Here is a 24476-nt window from a genome sequence, read left to right on the forward strand (position 1 = left end):
CCCCAAATGTGGACCTTCATGCATAATAGGCCTAACTGAAACACCTGAAAAAAGGTTCTGACCGAGCAGTAATCTCAGGGCTCTCTCAGACTCACCTACCTCACAGGGTGTCTGTTGTGGGGAGAGGGAAAGGAAGGGGACTGTAAGCTGCTTTGAGACTTCTTCAGGTAGAGAAAAGTGGCATATAAGAACCAACTCTTCTTCAGTAATCTCAGGGCTCTCTCAGCCTCACCTACCTCACAAGGTAGTGTACTCTCCAGTTACAGCTAAATGTGTTTCAATTCATTGTGGCTAGTAAGAAAAGCCAAAAATCTTGTATGTGATGTTAGCTTTGACTGGTTCTTGGAACCCTCAAAGGCTGAGGCGAAAGATTGACTTAAATGGCAACTGAAACTTACAATTCTCTTAAAGCAGTGGTCCCCAACCTGCGGGCCGCGGCCCGGTGCCGGGCCGCAAAGGCCATGGCACCGGGCCGCAGCTCCCTCTCCCCGCCCCGCCCCCGCAGTAAAAAACTTCCCAGGCCGCAAGCTTGCGGCCCGGGAAGCTTCTTACTGCGGGAGGCGGGGAGAGAGAATCAGGGCCGGGCCGCGCCTGTGCGGGCCACGCCCGCTCGGCCCGATCCGCGGGCGCGGCTCGATCCGTGGGCGCGGCCCGGGCGCGGCTCGCGGGCGCGGCTCGGGTGCGGCCCGATCCGCGGGCGCGGCGTGGGCGCGGCCCACGGGCGCGGCGTGGGCGCGGCCCGCGGGCGCGGCCCGATCCGCGGGCGTGGCCCGCACGGGCGCGGTTCGCGGGGGCGCGGCCCGATGCCCTGCCGGTCCCCAGCCTCGGAAAGGTTGGGGACCACTGTCTTAAAGCACAAATCATGACATTTTAGAATCTATTAAAGCAGGAAAATACTTACCGTATTTGCCAGCGTATAAGACGACTGGGCGTATAAGACGACCCCCCAACATTTCCACTCAAAATATAGAGTTTGTCACCATTGTACGGCCGCAGCGCAACCACAGCGCCTTCGGCCTGCCCCTACATCTCCCTATGACCGGCACTAGTACGCAAGTGCGAGCTCTGCGTAGACAAGGGGCGGGTTGGAGCGCCGCTGCTTCCCGCTGAGCATGCTTCCCGCCGGTCATGCCGAAAAGGCTGGCACCCCTGTCTCGCTGCTGACGCTTGCCGCAGCCACTTGCCGCAGCCACGCTGATGACCCGCTGCACTGGATACCGCGCGATACTGGATGGTATGTAGAACGAGGTGGGCGGGCATCGGGAGGCCACTATGGGCACCGGGCGGACATAGGGAGGCCACTATGGGCAGCTATGTCTGTCCCAACTGAAGTGCACCCAGCATATAAGACGACCCCCCACTTGGAGGCATGTTTTTCAGGGGGGAAAAGTAGTCTTATATGCCAGCAAATACTGTAAATCAACACTGCAGATTCGTCTTCTGTATATTTCAGAGCTTCTCCTACCTGCTGTTTTCATCCATTCCGCTGCCATGCAGTCTGTGTTTGAGTGTTATTATTACTTAGTGGTATGTGACTTGGAGCCAACTCACAGTGCTTGCCATTCCTTGATGGTCAGTCGTATTGAGCAAGGACTTGCACACGTGAATGGGCCTGCATGTCGCAGATTAATTGACACAGACAAAAATGTCGTAGCGCCAGATGGCAACCGAAATATACTACAACTGCTTACTCGGCAGGGAATATCAAGGATCAGGTAATCAAGTGCTAATAATGCATATCATCATCATCACGCTTAGCATTTAGGGCACATATTTTCAAATCTTTGAACTGTTTCACACTTTGTTTCAGAAACCCTTATAACAGTCCTATAAGTTATATTAATATAATTGTCTTGAGATTGCAGAGACTGAGAGAGTAGGTTGAAGATGAAGGAACTGGTTCAGTGTAATGTTGTAGTTTGTTGTTGTTATGTGCGAAGTCGTGTCCGACCCATTGCGACCCCATGGACAATGATCCTCCAGGCCTTCCTGTCCTCTACCAAAGTGTGGGATCACTGCATCACTGGCAATGCTCTAGCCGTCTTTCAGAACTCTATGGTTAAACCAGAGTTTTGTCTGAATGCTAGAGAATCACTGGTGGTGTGGTGGTATCACTCCCTGCTGTGCTTGAAATGGCATTATCACATTGCCTGCAATTCTGTTACACTACAAAGGAAGCCCCACCCCCATGCACATGCACAGCATAGTCTCCCACCAGTTGCCACTCATACTAATCCCAGAACCTGTTTGTAAACACCCAGTTTAGCTGTTAAAATGTGATTAAATGAAGTAACATTTAAAACAAGAGTGTTATAGACATTATGCTGAGTATTTCCCCCCCGTACCCAATTAAGGATGGAGGAGTTGAAAGATGCCAGATGGAAATGGTACAATATTTCATTTGTCCTAAAGGGTGTTGCAAATATATATACGTATATATGTCTGTGTGTGTTTAAAGTTCTTTTCTCTTCTTTTCTGCATGCAAAAGCTGAATAAATGAAACCTGGATACCATAAACAAGCTTTTTTATTTTTGTTAAAGAATCTTGCATTTGCTAGATATCGTTTTGTGGGGAAATGGGAATGGTAGCACATTGAGTGCAAACCACTATTCCCAATAGCTCTTCTTAATAGCAACACAATGTATACATAGGAAAATCTACTGAAATAATTAGTTCAACAATCACAAAATAATTGATAAATTACTGAACTCATGAATGATTTCAGCAGATTTTTCCTAGGACTTAGTCTCTCAGTATTAACTGAGAGGTGTGCAAAACTTATTGTTTTAATTCTCTGTTCCCTTCTGAGCGCTTATTTGGTGCTCTTTTTAAGTCAGTTCAAGCGCTCTTAGTGGTGTAGTGGCCAGTAAAGGAGGGCACAAACCTGGAAAATGGATTTGTGGGTAGTCATGGGTTGTGAGGAAATAAAAAAAACCCTGAACCCTTAACTTGCATGGAAGCCCCCTTGTTTATGAACCTTTGGGTTTGTTGGAATTCGTTAACTGTTTAGCTGTTTCTTGGGATGCTATGCATGTGAAATTCACTATGGAGTTCCCTGACTGTATCACCTCAATGTGGATGTGGTTTCTGGGTCTTGTCCAGTGCCCACCTTTCTCTCCTTTTGGACTTTTTCTCTTCCAAGTGGTAGGAATGGAACTGTTATATCATACAGCCCAAAACCACATCTTAGTATCAGTCCAAAATATCCACTAACTCCATTAGCTATGACAGCTGGATGGTATCTCCAGTTTCAAAAGCAGAAGATCTGATGATCTAATGTTAAAGTCAGCATGGAAGGTCTGTTGCCCGTGGCTCTCGCTTATGGGGCCCCTGGTTGCATATGGTTGTCTACTGCTGAAAACAGGAGGCAGGATTAGATTGGCCACTGTTCTGAACAGGCCTAGCTACTCTTAGGTTGTTCCATTATATAGGCAAGCTGGTGCCAGATTCTCAAGGGTAATGTGAAAAGGTAAGACAAGCGGAAAGACAAACAGAGAAAGAATGGAAGCATCAGGAACAGCATACCATGGGACAATAAATTATTGTGCTTCAGTATGTGGCAGATAATATAGAGACAGGCAAGAACCCTGACCAATCACAACATGAAGAGGCAGAAAAAGGCAAAGAGGCTGAGGATGATTCTATTCCAAAAAGCTTGAGGATGATTGGATTTCAAGAGAGATGCTGCTCTTTTTATCTTTTCTCTCCAGTAATTCAACAACAGCGACAACAACAAAAAAAACAGCTCCAGAAATCAGCAAGTATATTTGAACTCCCATCCTCACTAAAAGATCTCCCTTGCTAATTAAAACTGGACTGTTAGTTTGCTAAATAAGATTTTAGCTTATCGATATACCACTTCTATCCTTTTAAACATGCAGCCCTGCAGGACACCGGTCAAGCTGAAATGAAACATGAAAAACAGGCTAAGTAAATCATTCATCAAACATACTGTAAGATTAGTAGGCACAGCACTACTGCTTAAGTGCCCTGAGATCAGTGGAACAACTTGGACTGACTGATGATGAATCAGGACCCTGGGTTTCGTTTATCAAAAGCACTAATCTGAATCTGTTGAAACTCTCTCAGATCCTTTATTTTACATTCTTGATTTCTAACATTAGGTGTTTTGAAATCTTACCAGAACAATGTGCTTAAACAGCAACACTCCCCCTCCCGCATAGTGATCATTTTCAAAACTGAGTGGAGAACATAAGTAGGAACAGATGGTAAATTATATTATAAAGACGGAATGTATGAACTGACAGCTTTAAAAGTAGCTAGTATTAAAAATACATGCCAAAACATCTCATTTAAAGCTCCTGTGAGTTAATATTGTTGGCTGCTAAAAGGAATTTGTCTTGCCTTGTCTTGTTGGTGTGGCACTGAATGCTGGCCACAAGCAGAACATGTGGGAACCTTCGTAAAATGGTGACCCTCCATATTACAGACATCCCACAAGGGGAAGCAGATACTGTCTGCAAAGTCAGCTGCATGGATCCTGATGCCACAGCTGGGATTTGTTTATGTCCATGTTTTGTTTTGTTTTTTGTTTTTTTGCAGAGATCTTTGAAATGTAGAGTAAGGCAAGCATTATGCTATAACATTGGTAGTTATGCCTCCACTACACAAGGAACCTGAAATGGGACAGAAGATATTGTACTGCAAAGTCCTGAATAGGACAGGTTTTGCTATTTTGCTATCGAATGATGTGTAGAATCATAGAATCATAGACTCATAGAATAATAGAGTTGAAAGGGACCTCATGGGTCATCTAGTCCAACTCCCTGCACTATGCAGGACACTCACATCTACTGTAACCTGCCACTCCTTTGCCTTCACAGAATCAGCCTCTCCGTCAGATGGCTATCTAGCCTTTGTTTAAAAATTTCCAAAGATGGCAAACCCGCCACCTCCCGAGGAAGCCTGTTCCACTGAGAAACCGCTCTAACTGTCAGGAACTTCTTCTGGATGTTTAGATGGAATTTCTTTTGAATTAATTTCATCCCATTCATTCTGGTCTATCCCTTTGGGGCAAGAGAGAACAATTCTGTTCCATCCTCCATATGGCACCCTTTTAAATAGTTGAAGATGGTTATCAGATCCCCTCTCAGTCGTCTCCTCTCTAGGTGAAACAGACCAAGCTCCCCCAACCTTTCTTCATATGTCTTAGTCTCATAACTCCTCACCGTCTTTGTTGCCCTCCTCTGGACATGTTCCAGTTTGTCTACATCCCTCTTGTCTACATCCCTACCTCCTGTGATCTGGACACGATACTCCGTTTGATGCAGCCCAAAATCCCATTTGCCTTCTTAGTCACTGAGTCACACTGCTGACTCATGTTCAATGTATGGTCTACTAAGAATCCTAGATCCTTTTCACACATGCTACTTCCAAGATAAGTCTCCCCTATCTTATATTGGTGTATTTGGTTTTGCATACATGAGAAAGTGAATTACCAGCAAATAAGTGAATAGCATCATAAACATCCAACAAATATGCAGTATAATGAAGATGTTTAGCTGATTCAAGAGCCTTGCTAGAATGGCAAACTGAGTTTAGCCACCTGAACCACCTGAGTTTAGCCACCAAAGAGTGTTAGCTGCCCTTGTGGTAAAACAAATCTATTGGTGTAGGTTTTTCTGCTTGTCATGTATAGCAGTATAGCTGTACAAATATTCCAGTCCCAAAACTCAACTTTGACCCCAAGCTGCAAAGCTTGTGGCAGGAAAAAAAAAGTGATTTCATTGACATATAAAAAGAAGTTCAGGGGCAAACATTTATGAACCTGTCGGTGCAAAAAAAAAAATCTTCTCTACTCCTAAGTGACAGAATTGCATGTCTCAGGATCTGTAAGTCATTGTATTGTTCCGCACAGCGGCAAAAATGGCAGTATGTTGTGCCAGAATTGCCAAGTTCCTCAATATTGTGGGAGACATCCTATCAGCAATCCTTCTTTCTGTTATTGCTCAACAGTGGAAGAATTTTTTTAATCACTAATATTACCCAGAAGTGACATCTTGTCACTCTAGAAAGTGTCAAACTCGATGGTAAAACTATAGAGTTTCCAGTGATTGCTAGAGCAACATGATGTCACTTCCAGTTTTCCACCCAAGGTAATATCGTGCAACGTGTAATGCTGTTACCCCCTGTCCCTATCAATTGCCAGCTGTTGTACTGAAAGGTGGGAGATAATTGTTGTAAATAAATAATATATTGGAGATGGTGAAATGGTAGTGAAGAGATATTATGAAGGGAAAAGTCCAGTCATTATAGCATAATGTATGAAATGGAAGTAGAAAAAGAGATTTTCTTTTTGTCTTCTTTTTTTGTGGAGGAGGTGATGCTCATAAGTATTTATCAGATTGAATCTCAACTGCAGTTCCCCAGTACTGAATATAAAAGATGTTTCTTTTAATTTTTTTTTCTTTTTAGAAAAAAAACCTGCATTTGAAATGAATGCTGATGCAATGGGTTTTCATTTATGGAACACCGAAAATATAATTTTTAAAGCTCATTAACCTGTAATGTAAGGTTTGGATATTAGAACAGACATAGACAAATATATTCAATCAAGATAATGGAGCTTATGGACCAACACAAGCATTTTCTGTTGTTTATGAATGCCTTCTAATGCACATTGTGAAACAGCAAATAAGTAAAATAAATCCCAAAGATTCATGAAAAACCTCAGCTGTCAGAACCAATTTTAAATAAAAATCACCTCTTTTAAAGAAAATGGATATATGGGATATTGTATGGGGGCTAGGCAATCATTGTTTGAAAAAATGTTGGTGCTCTGTATTTTACTTGCAGGAGGGCAACTTGGGCTGGAATAAGACAGGACACACCAATATTGGGTATAAACAAGTCCACAGCTTTTATTACCTCCCACGGGAGGGTTGGCACAGCATGGAACAGGGAGACTGACCTAGGAGTCAGAAAACTGCACCACACCTCAAAAAATCTAGAGACACCCTGGGGATCTGCATCATTCCCCGTTGGGAGAGCAGATCCCTTTGCCTACTGGAATCCGCCAGTAAAGGAAGTGACCTATGTGGGGGTGCCAAAGGGGCACAAAACCTTCGTTGGCTGCCCCCAAATGATCCCCTGGCTGTACTGCCAGGTCAGCCACACTCACTTACATGATGCCTCATATGGAGATCCCAAACACCAGAGAGTCTGATTGCACACCTATTGTTTCAGGGAGACTGCCACCAAAACAACCAGGCTGACTGATATTAACTTGACAAGCTGCAAGCTAGGCATCACCAGTGTGGCATCGTCGCCCAGATAAACTACAGTGGACTCGGAGGTGCCAGCCTGTTCAGCATCCTGCACAAGAATGCTGAGAGCCTGTCTACCTCATGTTATGGTGTCCCATCCAAGGAACCTGGCTATAGTCCCTAAGACTCCATTCACCACCAACTGCTCATAGAGAATTCACTCTGGAGGCCAAGCATTCCCCCAGTAAATAGCATTCAACCACTTGGACTAACGATCTGTGTCCCAAGAGGCTCTCCTGTGGAACAATCAGAGCAGCTGAAAGCATCTGCAGGCAGTTGCCTTTTTACCCTCGACAAGGGATCATCATGGGAAGCCTCCCTCAGAATGGTGTCCTGGAATGTGAGCCACTTCTTGCTGTGACCTCTGGCCAGGTAATCCAAAGTTGGCCTCTGAGACCCCGGTGGATATCATTGCCTGACCTTGCAGCATGCCTGGCTTCTCCCACAACCAGCACTGGCAGCACCATTGATGTCCGACCTGGAACAATTCAGAGGTAGACACAGAAATCAGACTAAACTACTTTCTCCAAGCTATTGAACACCAGCCCCAGAATCTCTGGTCTGCTGAAGGAAAGACCAACGAAGTCCTAGGAGGCAGCCATAAGGTGGCTACCATATGGCTCGCAAAGTTCCCCAGGATGCCATCTGACAATTAGGTTGGGGACCCAGCCAGACTAATTTTTCCTTCCCCATCTGATCATTATTATGTGCTCACACACCAGCTAAGCACAGTAAACCCATCCAACCAGCAGGGGGGGGGGAGATCCTGCTATCTCTGAAACTCCACAAAACTGTTGAAGTGAAGGCCACTGCAGCCCAAGCCCATATCATGCAAATTATATAACTGCACCAGCAGACTTGTCCACAGCCATGATATTGTGGGCACCTAGAATAATTTCTACCACCCGTTAGCCATGGTGAAAAAGTGACCAATTTTCCCATCTGAGACCAATCTGGACAGGTGGCAGATTCCACGCAGCCTGGTACCCCATGATGGATTAGTCATCTAAGGATCCTAAGTGCTCAGGTCCCATTTGTCCTTGGATTGACTCATTCCCCCCAGGAGCCATAGCAGCATGGGAGGGCTTGAAACAACCTGACCGTACTGCAGCATGCATCTTCTTTGCATGAACTGCTGTCCACGAACCCTCAAGACTGCCACCCTGGCTGCTGGAATTGCCTGGGTGAAGGAACTGGTATAGTGATTAGGAGGGGTGGCTTCTAATCTGGTAAACCCAGTTTGATTACCCCACACCTCCACATGCAGTCAGCTGGGGGACCTTGGGCTCCTCGCAGCCCTGATAATGCTATTCTGACCAAGCAGTCCTGACAGAGGTCTCTCAGCCTCACCCTCCTCAAAGGGTGCCTGTTGTGGGGAGAGGAAAGTCTGCTTTGAGACTCTTCCAGGCAGTGAAAAGTGAGATATAAGAAACTCTTCTTCTTTTAAGTTGTTTCCTATGTCGTACCTATGATGCATTACCAATGAAGAAGTGCCATAGTTTTAACTTCCTCTGAACTTTCAGAAGAAGTTCCTGTCAAAGCGGTTTCTCAGTGGAACAGGCTTCCTCGGGAAGAGCCATGGACTAAAGGAACATGCTTCATGACCAGATTTTTCCTCTTCCAGATGGGCCAGGCTGCAGCTACAAGCCGACTGAGGGCCTGAGTCATGAGAGGCCCAGGACTACCCCAGATCAGCACCAACATCATCCGTAAATTGGAATTAGCCCCATGACCAGACACGCACTGGACCGGGCTGAATTCTGGGTGCAGAAATGGACTCAGAGGTCCCATCTGTGAAGAAATGTAGGGAAGGTGATTATAAGCTGCTTTGAGACTCCTCCTGGTAGAGAAAAGCGGCATATAAGAACCAACTCTTCTTCTAATTTATTTATTACATTTTTATACCACCTTCCCTTACAGTTCAGGGCGGTTCACAAGAAAAGATAAGTATAGATTCTTGCATGACAGTGAGTGGTCTTTGTTGCTCCGGCTCCCATGTGGGAGCACAAATCTGGGGCAGATGAGGTAAACAGGGCCAAATGTTCCCCTTTGCAGGAGCAGAAAGAGGCAGGAAAACCTGTCCCAACTCAAACTCCAGCCTGCAGTCCAGTGCAAAGCCTCCAGTGTGGAAATGAGACTCCTTTGGGTATTGAAAAGCAGAGTATAAAATCAACGCTTCTGGTGGTTGCAGTGATGCTTCCTTAGAAGAAAAAAAATAGTGGCTAAAGATAGCTCTATAACAGAAATGTATTCTTATAATGTATAGAGATAATAATGGGATCCTCTGAGGAAAAAAAAATAATAAGGAGAATTTGTCTCCCTGGGAAATGAATTATTCATCATATATTTATCTGCTAAATAGTTCATTAGTATTGTTTGAACAAGAATATGTTCTCTGGAAAATGCCTGTAGGGTTGTATAGCAAATGGGGATGGTTTAAAGTCAGAAAAAAATGCTTTTAAGGGGAGAATCTGAAGAATTTTTCTGGAAGTGGAATATTTGATGGCCCTTCTTATGTTGAATTACGTAGATTTAAAGAGGAACAATCAATATGTACCTCTTTATCATCAAGAAAAGATTTCATAACAAATGTTGCTATATAGAATTTTTGGTTAAGATTTTGATATTTCTAATGACCACGGAAGAAAATGTTCCACTTTAGTATATATGTTTCTGTTATAGTGCCCTTGATATTGTTTCAAAATGTGTCAGGTGCATTTTTTAAATATAAAATTGATTTTCAGGGATATTCATTTTTTTTAGGAATGATTTCTCATCCACGCCATTTCAACCTGAAAAGTCCTATTTTGTTCTCTGTCCTCCAGATATGAATCTGTTTTCATTCTTTCCCCTGTGTATATGTATTTTTCAATGTTTTTTGGTCAATTTATTGTACATGTTACATGTATAAATGATATATTGTTTAAGTATTGTGCAACATGCACAGTTCACTCTGGATGAGTACTGAATTTTGCTCCCTCTGTGCTGAAATCTCTTCTTTTTCTTCATTCTCTGCTCAAATCTGAAATGGAGTTTCTGGTGAAAACTGTAAGCTACCGTACTCTAAGAATGGGAACTAGTATAAAATCACAGGATGTTCTTATTCTTCCTTTTGGTAAGGCTGATTTCTGAAATCTTAGGCCTTTTTCTTCTTCTAAGAAACATTTGACAGTTTTAAAAGGTAAATGTAATTCCAGGGAAATTAATAGACCTGTAATACCCAGAGCATCTGCTGCTGCATTTAAAATTAAAAGCAGACTGCAGGTTTTCTTTTTTCCTTAATGCCTGTATAATTAATATAGGTAAGTTTCCCCTTCCTTAATTATCATACTATATATCAGCATTCAGAAATATATGGAGGTAGGAAGAGCTGTAATACAATTTCTGCCTTTTACTTTATGCTGCACATTTGCAATATAATGTGGTTAGCAGAAAGATGACACTAATTCCAGTTTCCATAGGAAGTAGTAACAATTTATTCAAAGACGTGTAGCATAATCAAAACCTTAATTACCGTGTATGGAAACTGGAGGATTAAGTAGCTCCACCATACAACACACTAGCATGAGAATAATACTCACCTGAGACATGGACTGCCCAAAAGATAATTAACTGGATTCTAGACCAAATCAAGCCTGACCTCTCCCTAAAAGCTAAAATGACCTAACTGAGACTATTGTACTTGGTTCAAGTTAAGAGATGCCAACTGGCACTGGAAATGACAATAATGCCAGGAAAAGTTGAAGGCAGCAGGAAAGACCCAAGGAAAGAGGAAGACCTAACATTAGATGATTTGACTCAATCAAAGAAGGTACAGCCCTGTTGGAGAGGAGCTGGTGCCTGTCTCCAAATAATCTCCAAATTTCAAGTCAGTTGGACCAAGGTATCCAATTATATGGGCCCTTGAAGGTGCCCCTTCATTGTTTCCTATGGGGGGGAAGAGAATTTAACCCCCCCATAGGAATCATATGGCAAGCTATTGCCGAGCCTAACAAATGTAAAACACAAGAATCTAAATCTACATGAGAATCTGAACCTGCACAAAACATAAGAATCTCAACCTATGTAAAATGCAGGACTTTCAGTGTTAAGACTGCAAATCCACCAAAAAAGCTCTGCAAACCCAACCCAACCCAACCCAACCTAACAAAAATGTTAACCCCGAAACACTTGAAACTCACAGTTACCTAAAACCATCTGTCAAGCTGATATCAAGCCCCAGGAGACACAGATATACGGAAGGGTATATGTGAAGAAACAGCCTTGGGAGACTTCAAACACAGATTCCTGACATTCCTGGTTAGTCCCAATAACAGGACCCAAATTTTGGTATCCCAACAAATCTTGGATATATTTGGAATACTCAGATATATCTGCAAAAGCTTCCATTCCACCCCAATTCTGAAATTGAAGCAAGCATCCATGGAGATACATGTGGTGTTCCTGTTTCTAAAGATCCCCCATCTCCTTGTTTGTAGATGCATGAATATTTTCTGTACAACTCATGTTCATAAATTGTGGAGTATGCTATCATGGGCACATGGTGGTGGGAGAGGGAGAAGAAACCGAGCTTTAATGCACACATCAGAACTTGTCTCTAGACTGGGAAATGAAAACCACTTACTCCCACACCACTACTAAGGAGTAAGTGGTTTCAGTTTTACAGCTTAACTCCCAGAGGAAGTCAGTGGTTTTAAGGGTTTCAGGAATCAAATAACATAAAGGCACTTCTGTAAACTTAAAATTGCTTGTCTTAAGGGAAACAGCTCTCAGCTCTGCCTTTTCTGCCGTGGAGGTTTGTTTTTACGGAATCTCGTTTTGTGCTCTTGCTTCAACCCTGCTGCCATCTCTTTACTGTCTTTCAAGGTGCTGTAGAGTTTTACTTGTGTGACTTTCTGTTTTTCAGAAAGTAACCAGCCTGGATTCTTCCTTCATGTTCTTGGAAAACATCTGTTTTCTACATTCAGTGTTCTAGTTCTAATCTTTCCCATTTTGTGATCTAGTCAGAAATCTGCACAGTAGAGAGCTCTGGTGAATCTATGTAAGTTTCAGGTTCTGTGTCAGAATGGGGGACATTTGACTTGAGGGAGGGGGGAGTTCAGTCAAGCAGCTATGTGAATATTGAACTGTTCCTTCATCCTTTATTCCCAGTGTTCATAGCATTAGTGAGGAAACTCCAAAGAGCTGGGGAGGGTGGTGGTTTGTTTGAGAATTTTCACTTTAAAAACTTTCTCGGTTGGGTTAGGGAGCCTGCCTAAACTTAGATTCATGCAGAATCTACACAACTCACTGAACTCTTGAATGAAGAAAAGGAACACTATTGTGGGGCTTTATACATAGTTGACAAGCAATGTGTTTTGTGCAGAAAGATGAAAACCAACAAATTGTGACAGTTGTCAAAAACACCAAAACGATATGGTTTCGATTAAATGTTCATTCACTGCATTACAGCATGAAAGAATTTCAGCAGAATTACAGCAGAATTTTCAAGATGGCCTTCAACAGGACCCCTCATAACTACGTTTTCAAAGTTGCATTTCAGTGTCTTCCTTGAATCCCACTTATCTGTGTATTGCCCTGCCCTGGCTACCCCAGGCTAGCCCAGTCTTGTCAAATCTTAGAGGTTATGCATATTGAATCCTAGTTTGTACTTGTATAGGAGACCACTAAGGAGGTCCAGGAGGTACACAATGGCAAGCCATCTCTTGGCATCTTTTACCTAGAAAACCCTGTGAGGTCACCACAGGTCAGTTGCAATATGAAGGCATTTCCCTCACCATCAGTCTAGTGCAAGGGTGGCCAAATTGTGGCTCTCCAGATGTCCATGGACTACAATTCCAGCATAGGATGGCCACCCTTGGTCTAGTGGAATACATGAGGAAATTTTCTCCCAGGAAAAAAAAACAACAAACTCCTTTCAGACAATGAGTTTAAATATGCTGAATACACATTGAGTGGGGCATAGAAGTGAAAAGGCACATTATGTTCTAGCTTTGCTCACTGGTACTCAAGGCAGATTACATAGAATAAGTTAGTACAATTAACCAAGTCAGACATCTGAAAGACAGTCCCTCAGGTATTTGACTTATACAGATCTAGACAGCCAACCAGAGGTGAAGCACAGTATAAGTACTAACATTATACAATTATATAATATTAACAATAACAGTACAAACTACACACTGTGGTATAGTTCACAAGAGTTCATCAAAACAAAATGGCTGCTTTGTAAGGTGGACTATGCCATTATATGATGCTGAGGTCCCCTCCCTCCTCAAAACCACATACTCCACCCCAAAAATCGTCAGGTATTTCTCAACCACCCAGAGCTGCAAAGAAATGGGCAGTATAGAAATCTAAATAAATACATAAATCTAAAGAAGACACCCCTAGATGGTATAATGATATTTCCCGATTATGCTCTTTGTGAATGTAATACCAAGATTTAAACCTGGAGCCTTCTGCATACAAGGCATCTACTCTGCCAGTAGCCCCCTCCCCCCCTGATTTGCCACAAGCAGGCAATGGGGCAAGGGCTACCAGATCCAGATTGGGAAACTCTGGGAGATTTGAGAATGTAGCCTGAGAAGCATAGGAACCTCAGTGGGGTATAAAGCCATGGTGTCCACCTGCCCAAACATCCATTTTCTCCAGTTGAATTGGTCTCTGGAGATTAGATGTAATTCTGGGAGATCCCCAGGGCCTACCAGGAAGCTGGCATCACTAATTGCCACTGAGCTACAGCTTCTGCCATTTTTTGGGTGCAAATATGTTCTGATATAATTTCACTAGTAATTGAGTTTTTTCACTAATTAAAATGAAAGTATTGCAATTCTATGAAGATTTGTGCATACATAAAACATACTATTTCAAAATCCATTTCATCTAAATCAAGTAATACGAAAACATTACAATTCTCCAACTACTGTGTTTTTGTCCATGTGGTTTATCCTAGAGTATTTCAGGGCTTGGGCAAAATGAACTTTGATTTTTGGCTGGGTGGTAATTAAAGCTAACATTTATTTAAGCTCACTGCCTGATAAGCCTTATTTCATTTTGTTCAGGGTCAGCATACTAGCAGCATATTAATAACACCAGTGTTCCTGTATTAATATTTTAAAACTAAATTAATACATCAGAAAAGGCTAAAATTAGGATTGGTGCTCACAAAGAAACATTTAATAGGCTACAGTAGGGTAATCATAATTTTCAATCAAACAGTGCCTGTGAAGACTACTTCCAATTATTAATAGTTCTTTTTTTAAAATGCGTATATTCTTCAGTAACATAGCTGTGATTCAACTAAAGTTAAGTACTTTTAATCAAAGGAAAATTAATATGTAATTCTCCTGTTTATGAAAAGGGAACAGAAGTGAATGGATTCACTGAGTCTTATAAGTTTTGCATTGAGTTGTTTGTCCCCAGTATATGCCATTTATACAACTACTAGTAAATAAGCCCGCTGCAGTCAAAATGCAGCGTGCGCTAGCAGGGCGTGCCATGAGGGCAGTGGGGCTGTGCGGGCCTGCTTAGAAAGGCCGGGGTCGTCCTGTCGGGCGGGCGCGTATCTGTTTTGTTGGCGGCAGGCTGGATTTGCTGCGGGTGGCGTCGCAGGAGCTGGGTGATGTCCCTGTGGTGGCGGCTTGGCTTCTGTGGCGGCGGGTGCTGGCTGGCGGGGGGGGCGAAGTGTTGGCGGCAGCAGCGGCAAACTCTTGGCGGCAGCAGCGGCCTGATGTGGTGGGAGGCGCTTTGCGCCTCCCGACGCGCCAGGCCGCTAGCAAAGGAGCAACTGCGAGCCGCACTACTTGCGGCTGGCGGGTGCTCCCTGGCCGGGGGCCTGACGCGGCGGGAGGCGCTTCGCGGCAAAGGAGCTGCGCGCGGCTCGCAGTTGCTCGGGGCTGGAAATCAGAGGGACCAACTGATTGGTCCCTCCGATTGTCTGTCCGGAGGAAGGGTCCAATCCGGACCCTTCCTCATCCCGGACACATCCCGCCCCAGAACCCCTTACCGTTTTATTTAGTCCGTGGTACCCGCGGCGCCGCGGGCAGTGTTAAGATGATATATCAATATATCTAATCTATCTAATTCTCAACTTTGCCAAACCTGTGGATACTTAAATCCAGACACGGAGACTGTGGAGAAACAAGACTTAACCTGAGAGAAGTCTTAGGTTTGCGGAAAAATCTAACACCTAAAAAAGGAAGGAAATCTTAAGTGGGATGTGGGGTAACCTACAGATAGGTTGACTGATTGGTGGGTGGGAAGGAATTTGGAAAAGGGGAGAGACTATTGGGGCTTTTGGTGAAGGGAAAGATGAAATAGTGGGGAGGATAAAATGAGATGCCCACTTGCAAGTCCTTATGGGACTCCCACCTGTACCCTCTGTTTACTAGAATGTCTCACTGATATTGCAATGGAGGCAAGATTGTGGGATGAAAGAACCTGCTTGTTTGGAGTTCTATGTATACACTAGAGCAATTAAGCACTTTGGCTACAAGCCTAAAAGTCCTTAGACTCTCCTCAAGTGAATAAATAATATTCCCTGCACTTCCTTAAGTAGTATAATGAAATACCATTTCTGATGTAATATTTAGCATTCATAGAATTGCTGGATTCATTTCAGCAAATATATGTGCATCAGTTGCCATTATAAGCGTAGTTCAAATGCCATTTGTTAGTGTTAAGGGACATCTTAGTAAGGTTAGTACCTGTTTTACGAGGTACTAACATCTGTGGTTAAATCCCTAGGAGTAGTGTAATGCTGCATTACTGTATGCTGGACCCTAGAGCCAGCCCTGGTTATTTGTTTAGATGATTTCTATCCTGATTCTCAAAGAAATCTTGTGTGTGGTGTGCTGACACCAAAAGCAAAAATACACTTAAATAAAATATTTTATTGTTTTGCTTTATATCTATAAAAAATTCCAACAACAATAAAATCAAAATCAATGATATCATCAGTATAAACATTTACAGAAAAATGGCAGACCCATCTTCCATGTTGCTTATTTCCACTTCTTCCCAATTCAGGTATAAAGCAGTGGTTGGGGGCCTGCTAGGTGGGTGAGGGCAGCAGAACATGAGACGCACTTTTATGACAAACAAAAGTGAACTAGACTGGTGGAATGTTACTGCAGCTGTGGAACTGGAGAACAAAGGGAAGACTTCAGTTCCCATAACCTGTATGTCCCTTTTCATTATACAGTTAGTATGTCACATCCCTTCTTGAGATATTCTTAGCTTTAGACATGAATGGGGAAGAATGTGGCTATTTATCTGCATGGAAACAAACATATTTAGTTTAGCCCTTGGAATCATGGGGCACAATTGTCTCCAGCATAGGGTTGCCAGGTCCCTCCTGGCTACGAGCAGAGAATGGGGTGTGTGTGTGTGATTTACCAGATCCAGTTTAAAAAACGTCTGGAGATTTTGGGATGGAACCTGAGGAGAACAGGGACCCCGATGGGGTACAATGCCATCGTGTCTACCCTCCAGAGCATCCACTTTCTCCAGGGCTACTGATCTCTGTAGTCTGGAAATAAGGTGTAATTCTGGGGGCTGGCATCCCTGTTCCAGCAGCTATTTGATACCATTACAAGTGAGGCCAGAATAAGTGCTCCAAATGGGGAGAACTGTAGACATTGCAGGGATAACAAGGGGCAGCCTAATCAATAAAGTGCAAACCAGGGATGTCAATCTGACAACAAGAGAGAAGATGGACAGCTGGGTATATTTATGGTACACAGAGTACATGGGACATATCCATAGAGGCCTTTTCCACTCCATTCTGATACGCCGTTTGGAAATAAAACCCGAAAAGCACCACGGTGTATACTTTAGAGCGGTTATTTTAACATATTTCTGCAACCTTATTAAAAATGATTTCTTAAACTGTTCTGATTGTTATCCGTGGGTGCCTTCTGCAGAGAGCTGATAAGTAGGAGAGACAGCCTAATAGCCTGCTAATGAGCTCTTTCCCCTAGTGGAACTTTTAAGTCTGGATCAGGAGGGTCACTGCCAGCCAAGTATTGAATTATTAAAGTTAGTAATTAATCCAGCCCACATGCACCTGTTTATAATGCTATAGGACCTGGGGATTGCCAACCAGGTTTTTGTGGATCATATATTTATACACTGTTATCACAGCAAGGGTTTTAAAATATACATATATAGGGATTCTGTTTTTTTAAAAAACACCTTTCCTTCAGGAACCAGAAGACATTCACTTGTGCTCAAGCAATGTGGATTGCTACACCGAGACTTATTAAGTAACTGTGAAATGTGGTCTTTATTCAGAAGGCAAAAAGTGTTGGATGGTGGCTGGCAAGTTGTTTGCCTATTGTGAGGTATCAGACTGCCAGGCAAAATCCAGGGTGTAGGAGACAGAAGCTGGGTCAAATATAGTGTGGGGCTGTCACATTTGAAAACTGATCTGCGGGCTGTTTCCAAACCCACTGTGCTGTCGGTGAATCCGCTTAGGGCACAAGCTTCGTAGAATGGATGTTATGTCTTCCCGTACAGTCCACATTCTTGAAATATTCTAAGCTTTCTCTAGAAAATGATCTATATTCTTGTTCATGTTACTCTTTTCACGCAAAGCCATCTTTCTTGCAAGCAGAACGTAGACTTGAAAGACAAACCATCTGTATTCTTATGATATTCCCATTCTTCCTGGCCAAATGCTCTTCAACCAAGAGCTCTTGACCTTTCCTGAGACCTTTCCAGCAATGGCCAACCAGGAATTGGAATATTTGGTTAATATAGCAAAGTTTGCCTTCTCATAGAAACGTGACACTGTGTGTAGTAAATTAATCTTCCAAGAAGTATATTGCAAAAAAGAAAAGAGGTAAATTTATATTTATTCCATCAAATACTATTCACATTCAGGTTGCAGTCGAAAGGGGAGAGAGAGAAGTCTAATCTAAAGACTAAAATTGTTTCTCTAGGAGAGACTGCAGAGACATGTGTCTCTATAGAAAGCCATGTGAGAGTGAGAGGACAAAATGGAAGAAGAAGCTTCAGAAGGAAGCTCCCAGGTTAAGATAAAGAGAGGCATCTCATTCAAGGAGATAACATCTATACACACTTAGAGTGATGTAGCATTCCCCTTCCCCCAATGCCCAGGCATGCCAAATCATTCTCTCCAACACCAGGTACTCTGAGAAGCTCATGATCATGTTGGTGACATTGTGGGGTCCCTGTTTTCTTTGTGTAGTAATCAGAGATGTTATAAGCCAGTTTGTCTTGGTTTATAATAAAGGTGTTACCATGTGGCAATTCAAAAGTATTGAGAAAGCCAGTGCAGGATAGTGGTTAAAGTGTTGGTTGTTATAACCAAGAACATCCAAATTTAAATACCTGCTCAGCCACAAAGGTCAGTGGATAGCTTTCTCTCTCAACGGAACCAAATTATCTTAGGGTTGCCAGCCACCAGTTGACAACTAGAGGGGGATATGAAGGATTGCCTGAAATGACATCACATTACTGGTATGACATCACATCCTCCCTCTAGTTGCCAACAAATGACTGGCCATGTGCCTGAAGTGACATCACATTGCTGGCATGACCTCAGAGTAACAATCTAAGGTTTGGACATAATTCTATGGTAAAACCATATGGCAAAATAATGTTACATGATCTTCTGGGACACTTCTGAAAACTGGCATAAAAAAGGAAACAATTGTTTTAAAATATGCTAACTGCATGGAATCAACTACATGCATTTTTTAAAAAACAAAAATACAGTTTTGTCCAAATCTTACAGTGTCGGCCCAGTGATGTAACATCTCTTTTGCGATTCACTGGAAGTGATGTTGCACCATTGGAATGATGCCACTGTTTAAAAAGTCCCCTGCCTTCAACAACCTGGCAGGCAACAGAGGGAAACAAGAAGGTGTCATTGCATTGCCACGATTCAAATTTATATCCCAGAGACCAGAAGAAGTGCTTCTGAGGCTGGTTAGTGATCCCTGCATACAGGGACTCCATCCAGCAATGATTATTTTCCATATGTTCATTTTTTTTAAAAATAACTCAGGTGAATTCCTTTTCAAATCCCGAGCTTATCTATCAAAGAGATCCATGTACCAAAAGCCTGATACTTCATACAGATCATCCCTGAAGGGCCAGGACATCTGTCTAACTATTTATTCCATTCACTTGTTATCTTTCTAACGGTGCAGTGTATCTATCCTCCGTCTCTCTCTTACTCTCACTGTTGAACCTGTCTGCTTCTATTTATCTGGCCTCTCTCTACCTTCTACTTATTTCAGTTCTTATCTACAATATATCTAGCCATCGATGTATCTCTTTACTACCCCATCTCTTTCTAACTCTGCAATATATCTATCTGCTTCTCCATTTTTTCTGTTTATCTCGTTTTCTCTTCTCCCCCTGTTTCACTGGTTCTATTTATCACTGTCAAGTCTCCCTCTTTCCCCCCATCTTTCTGTCCCTATCTATAATATATCTCCTTTCCCCACCGTGTAATTGATTCCAATCACAGCCCTGCAAAATGCCTCACAAGGGCTGATGTTTCTGCCCTGTTAGAGTAAATAGACCCAAAGTCTAGGCAGAGCCGTTTTCAAGATCAAGGCTTGATAATTGCCCGGAGTCATTGCGAGCCATTCGAAAGACAGTTTCACTCCTGCCATGAATAAATTCCTCAAATGAATCCATTTCACTTATGCATGAAAATCAATCATGCAAAGTTCCTTCTTTTCTTTCAAAGCAATCTGTCACTTTCCGAGCAGAATATACTGAGCCCATTTTATGGTGTGACCCTCCCCCAGACTCCGCCGCCAACAGCTCAGTTTCTTGAACATTATCTAAGCAATGGCTGTGGAAACATAAGGGGGGCCAAAATGGTTGGGCTGAGCATGTGCCAATCTAAGGATGCTTCTCAGTTTCTCCACATTTCTTTGGAACGTTGGTGACCCAAATTAGGTTGTTTATGAACTGATTTTCTACCAAACTAGTACTCGAGTTAGCATATAAATGTAAACCTATTACATATAAAATTACCGTATGTACTCGCATATAAGCTGAATTGCATATAAGCCAAGGCACCTAATTTTATCACAAAATCTGGCCAAACTGCACATAAGCCAAGGGTGGGAAATGCTCCATCATCACAGGCTCTCCCATCCAGCCTCCCCCCCCCCCAACAAATACAGAGAAGTCAAGAGGATGAATAGCTGCTGTTTTTGTACCCCACTTTTCACCCACAGAAACCAAAAGAATAGTTTGGAAGAAGTGATTAAGAGGAGGGAGATGTAAAGGCAAAAGGGGGGAAAAGATCAGAGTCCCTCAGTCAAACCGTTGATGTCCTACAGGCTGCCAGAGCAACGATTAGCTGGCTGAAGCAGGCTTTTATTTCAGTTACTGTATATACCCCCATATAAGCCAAGGAGGGCTTTTTCAGTGTGAAAAAGGTGCTGACAAACTAGGCTTATACGCGAGTACATATGGTATATATAACCCCCCAAATTGCATATATACATTCATAAAACCACAATCAGAAACAGCAATTTAGCAGATTACTATCAACAGGCAACAAATCGTTCAGCCTTATTTAGGTTGAAGATTCTCCAAAATAAAAAGGATTCAACTCAGCAGTCTTAAAGGGCAGCTAATGTGGCAGCTTCAGCTGTAAAGTTCAGTAGTTTGAAGTGACAGAAAAAGCTCTTCCCCTGCACAAGTCCCACCCTATCTAACCTTGGTTCAGGTTGATAGTCATGAGAGAGCATGCCACATGGTCACCAGTCTATTCTGGCAAGGAGGCTCTGGTGAAAGTTGACAGAGAGATTCACATACATATAGTATAATGATTTTGTGAAACACTGAATTTTTGAAACTCTTATTTCAGGGAGTGCAAAGAGGGCCTATCAGAGTCTGGGTAATCAGGAACATCATCGGGGATGGAGAGAGACATAGGACAAACAACATTTCTCAGTGCATGAGCAACTATGAGGCATGCAGATACATTGAGTAATAGGATGTTATTGGGCACAGCAAAGACCTGATAGACTTTGGAGAAAGGCTGGCTCCTACAGGACACTCACTGGACACTGGAAGTGCTCATCTGGACCAGGGCCTGCTTTAGAAACATAAGAGGTCTCAAAGAATTGTATCTGGCTCTCTGGTCCATAGAATCAATTAAGGTCCTTCATGTCCTACATATTTAACATATTAAATCACTTTATGTAAAGGAGCCAACTGTATATTTAACATATCTGTTCCTATATTTTATGTATGCTGCTTTATTTATTTATGTCTGACCATTGATAAAGGCGGGGATGCTGAAACACATCTGGTCAGTGTAGGCATTAGCATGAATGTATATTTGGATTTTAATGAGGCTAAATTTCAATCCTTGGTTTTTTAATTTTAATAAATATTAATATTTCATTGTACAGCAGGTTTTACCCAACAGAGGCTTGAGCATATTTTCCCTATTTTGATCCTTTTTTGGTGTGGGCTCTTAACCTGGGTCAGGATATTTTCTCCTTTTTGTTGTGGTCCAAAGGAAAAAAAAAACATTGGAGCACAATAGGGAAAATTCCAGGGGTTTCCAGATACTAGCTATCTGGATGGGGGAAACTGCCTTCTGACAGATTGGCTTAGAGTGAACCAGAGGTGTGAGACAAAAGAGCTTGGGCCAGGAACTTGTTCAGCAATATAATGGAGTCAGCTGTCAGGTCAGTGATATCTGTTGAGCCTGGCAAGCCCTGTGTCCTGGCTGACAAGAAAGCAGGAGCTTTGCTTAAGTCTAGACTGATGGTGGATAGCATGGGTAGTTGGGCACTGTATCCAGCAATGAGGGGGTGACATTATACATAACAAGGCCATGGCCTGAATTACCAGGATCTTGGTTGCCTTATATATAAAGATTCTTTCTAGTTCTTTCATGGCTGCCGTTCCCAGTTGAAATCTCCTTTTGATGTCTTGGCTCCCTTTGGTTGATGATGGAGCCACGGGATAGAAAACCTTAATTTCAATTTCTTCACTGTCAGCTTTTAATTTATGTAATTCCTCAATAGTCATTATTTTGGTCCCCTTGACGTTCAGATGTAATCCTACTTTGGTGCTTTCTGCTTTAATCTTCAACTGTAGTAATTTAAAGTCTTCACTATTTTCTGCCAATTTTGCCATGTCATCTGCATATTTCAAATTGTTAATGATCCTTCCACCAATATCCACTCCATCTTCAACTAAATCTAATCCAGATTTCCTTAATGTGTGTTCTGCATATAAATTGAACAGATATGGAGAAAAAATATATCCTTGTCTGACATTTATGCCAATTCTGTTACTCATCGTGTTTATCTATATTCTGTCCTAACAGAAGCACCTTATCCAGTATACGTTGTACATCAAAACAGTCAAATGTTGTGGAACAGCTGCTCATGATCCACACATGATCCACACTGTTCATGAGCCAGCTTGGTGTAGTGGTTAGGAGTGCGGACTTCTAATCTGGCATGCCGGGTTTGATTCCGCACTCCCCCACATGCAACCAGCTGGGTGACCTTGGGCTCGCCAGAGCTCTGATAAAGCTGTTCTGACCAAGCAGCAATAACAGGGCTCTCTCAGCCTCACCTACCTCACAGGGTAGGTGTCGTGGGGAGAGGAACGGGAAGGTGAATGTAACCCGCTTTGAGACTTCTTCAGGTAGAGAAAAGCAGCTTATAAGAACCAACTCTTCTTCTTCTTCTTCTTCTTCTTCTTCTATCAAAGGTTTGCTGTAATCTATGAAACATGAGTTTAATTTCTTCTGAAATTCTTTCCTGTGCCCCAGTAACCAATGTAACTTTGCACTATGACTTTTTCTGTTCTGAATCGAGAATGAACATCTGGCATTTCTTATTCCCTATATGGTAACAATCTTTGTTGTCCTTGACGTCACCTTTTTCCAGCATTGGAATGCAGATGGAAAATATCCATTCTGTGGACCATTGTTTTGTTTCCATCTTTGTTGGTATATTTTTCTTAAGATTTTAATATACTTGGTTTCTCAGACTTTAATAGTTCTATTGATGTTCTATCTACTTCTGATGAGTCTGTTCTCCCCATTTCTTTTAATTTACTTTCTAAAACTGCGTAACTTGAAGCAAGAAAGTAGAATCAGGCTGAAACCCTGAGGCAAAAAATAATGTGAATGGGATTAAGATCACCAGTAGGGTTGCACGCTAGAAAAATATTGCTTTAATTCTGTATCATAATTTCAGAACAAGAAGGTGTATTGCTTTTAAGAATTCTCAGAAATGTTGTTGGGTCATGAAGACTCATCAGTCTCATTTTTTTATAAGATCAGATATCCAGCCATTATTTTCCATGGACGGGGGAAAGCAGACCTTTCTGAATGAATAGGTTTCTTCACCACAACAAATGATATCAAATATGAATGCCGTAGGGAAGGGCGGTATAAAAATTTAAATAAATAAATAATAAAGAAAATAGATGTCCAGTTTTTTGCAACTTTTCCCATGCTGCAGAGTATAAGGTAAAGGTAAAGGTATCCCCTGTGCAAGCACCGGGTCATATCTGACCCTTGGGGTGACGCCCTCCAGCGTTTTCATGGCAGACTCAATACGGGGTGGTTTGCCAGTGCCTTCCCCAGTCATTACCGTTTACCCCCCAGCAAGCAAGCTGGATACTTATTTTACTGACCTCGGAAGGATGGAAGGCTGAGTCAACCTTGAGCCGGCTGCTGGGATTGAACTCCCAGCCTCATGGGCAAAGCTTTCAGACGGCTGCCTTACCACTCTCCACCACAAGAGGCTCCTCACTGCAGAGTATACGGCTGGTAAAAAGTGGGGAAATAGCCATTGTGTTTTCTGGAGAAACTTATAAACTTATACAAACCAAACTGATCCCACCACCACCACCACCGCGGGAGCTGCACATACATCCAGACAAAGCATTTTTACCAGTGTTGTTACACTGCTTGCTGAGTTTAAATCCATTAAAAATGTTACAGGCTTTTATAGAGATTCTCCTGGCTATTTACTGGTTTTTAGCTGTTTTGCGTGTTATGCTTCTGACTTTTTTATTTATGGGATTTATTGTATTGTTATGTCGGATTCATTTTTGTTATGTTTGTATTGGAAATCATCTCAGTTTTGTTTTCCTATTAAAATTCTTTATTTAAAATATTTTAATCAACAGAAAAAGAAGCAAAGCAAGCA

At 42.5% G+C, this 24476-nt stretch overlaps 1 long non-coding RNA gene across 3 annotated transcripts in view; it reads left to right on the plus strand.

Annotated features, from left to right (window-relative positions):
• LOC143836771 (uncharacterized) overlaps positions 1–24476 on the plus strand; it is a 174392-nt gene that overhangs the window by 90464 nt on the left and 59452 nt on the right. For 2 of the 3 annotated variants that reach the window (XR_013230726.1, XR_013230724.1), the window contains exon 3: positions 6437–6556. The exons of the other annotated variant lie outside the window; for it this stretch is intronic. This is a non-coding gene — a long non-coding RNA (uncharacterized LOC143836771). Of the gene's footprint in view, positions 1–6436; positions 6557–24476 lie in introns of those variants that run through there. 3 annotated transcript variants of the gene reach the window in all.

This window comes from Paroedura picta, chromosome 4, assembly GCF_049243985.1.
Source record: "Paroedura picta isolate Pp20150507F chromosome 4, Ppicta_v3.0, whole genome shotgun sequence".
In the NCBI taxonomy this organism is placed as follows: domain Eukaryota; kingdom Metazoa; phylum Chordata; class Lepidosauria; order Squamata; family Gekkonidae; genus Paroedura; species Paroedura picta.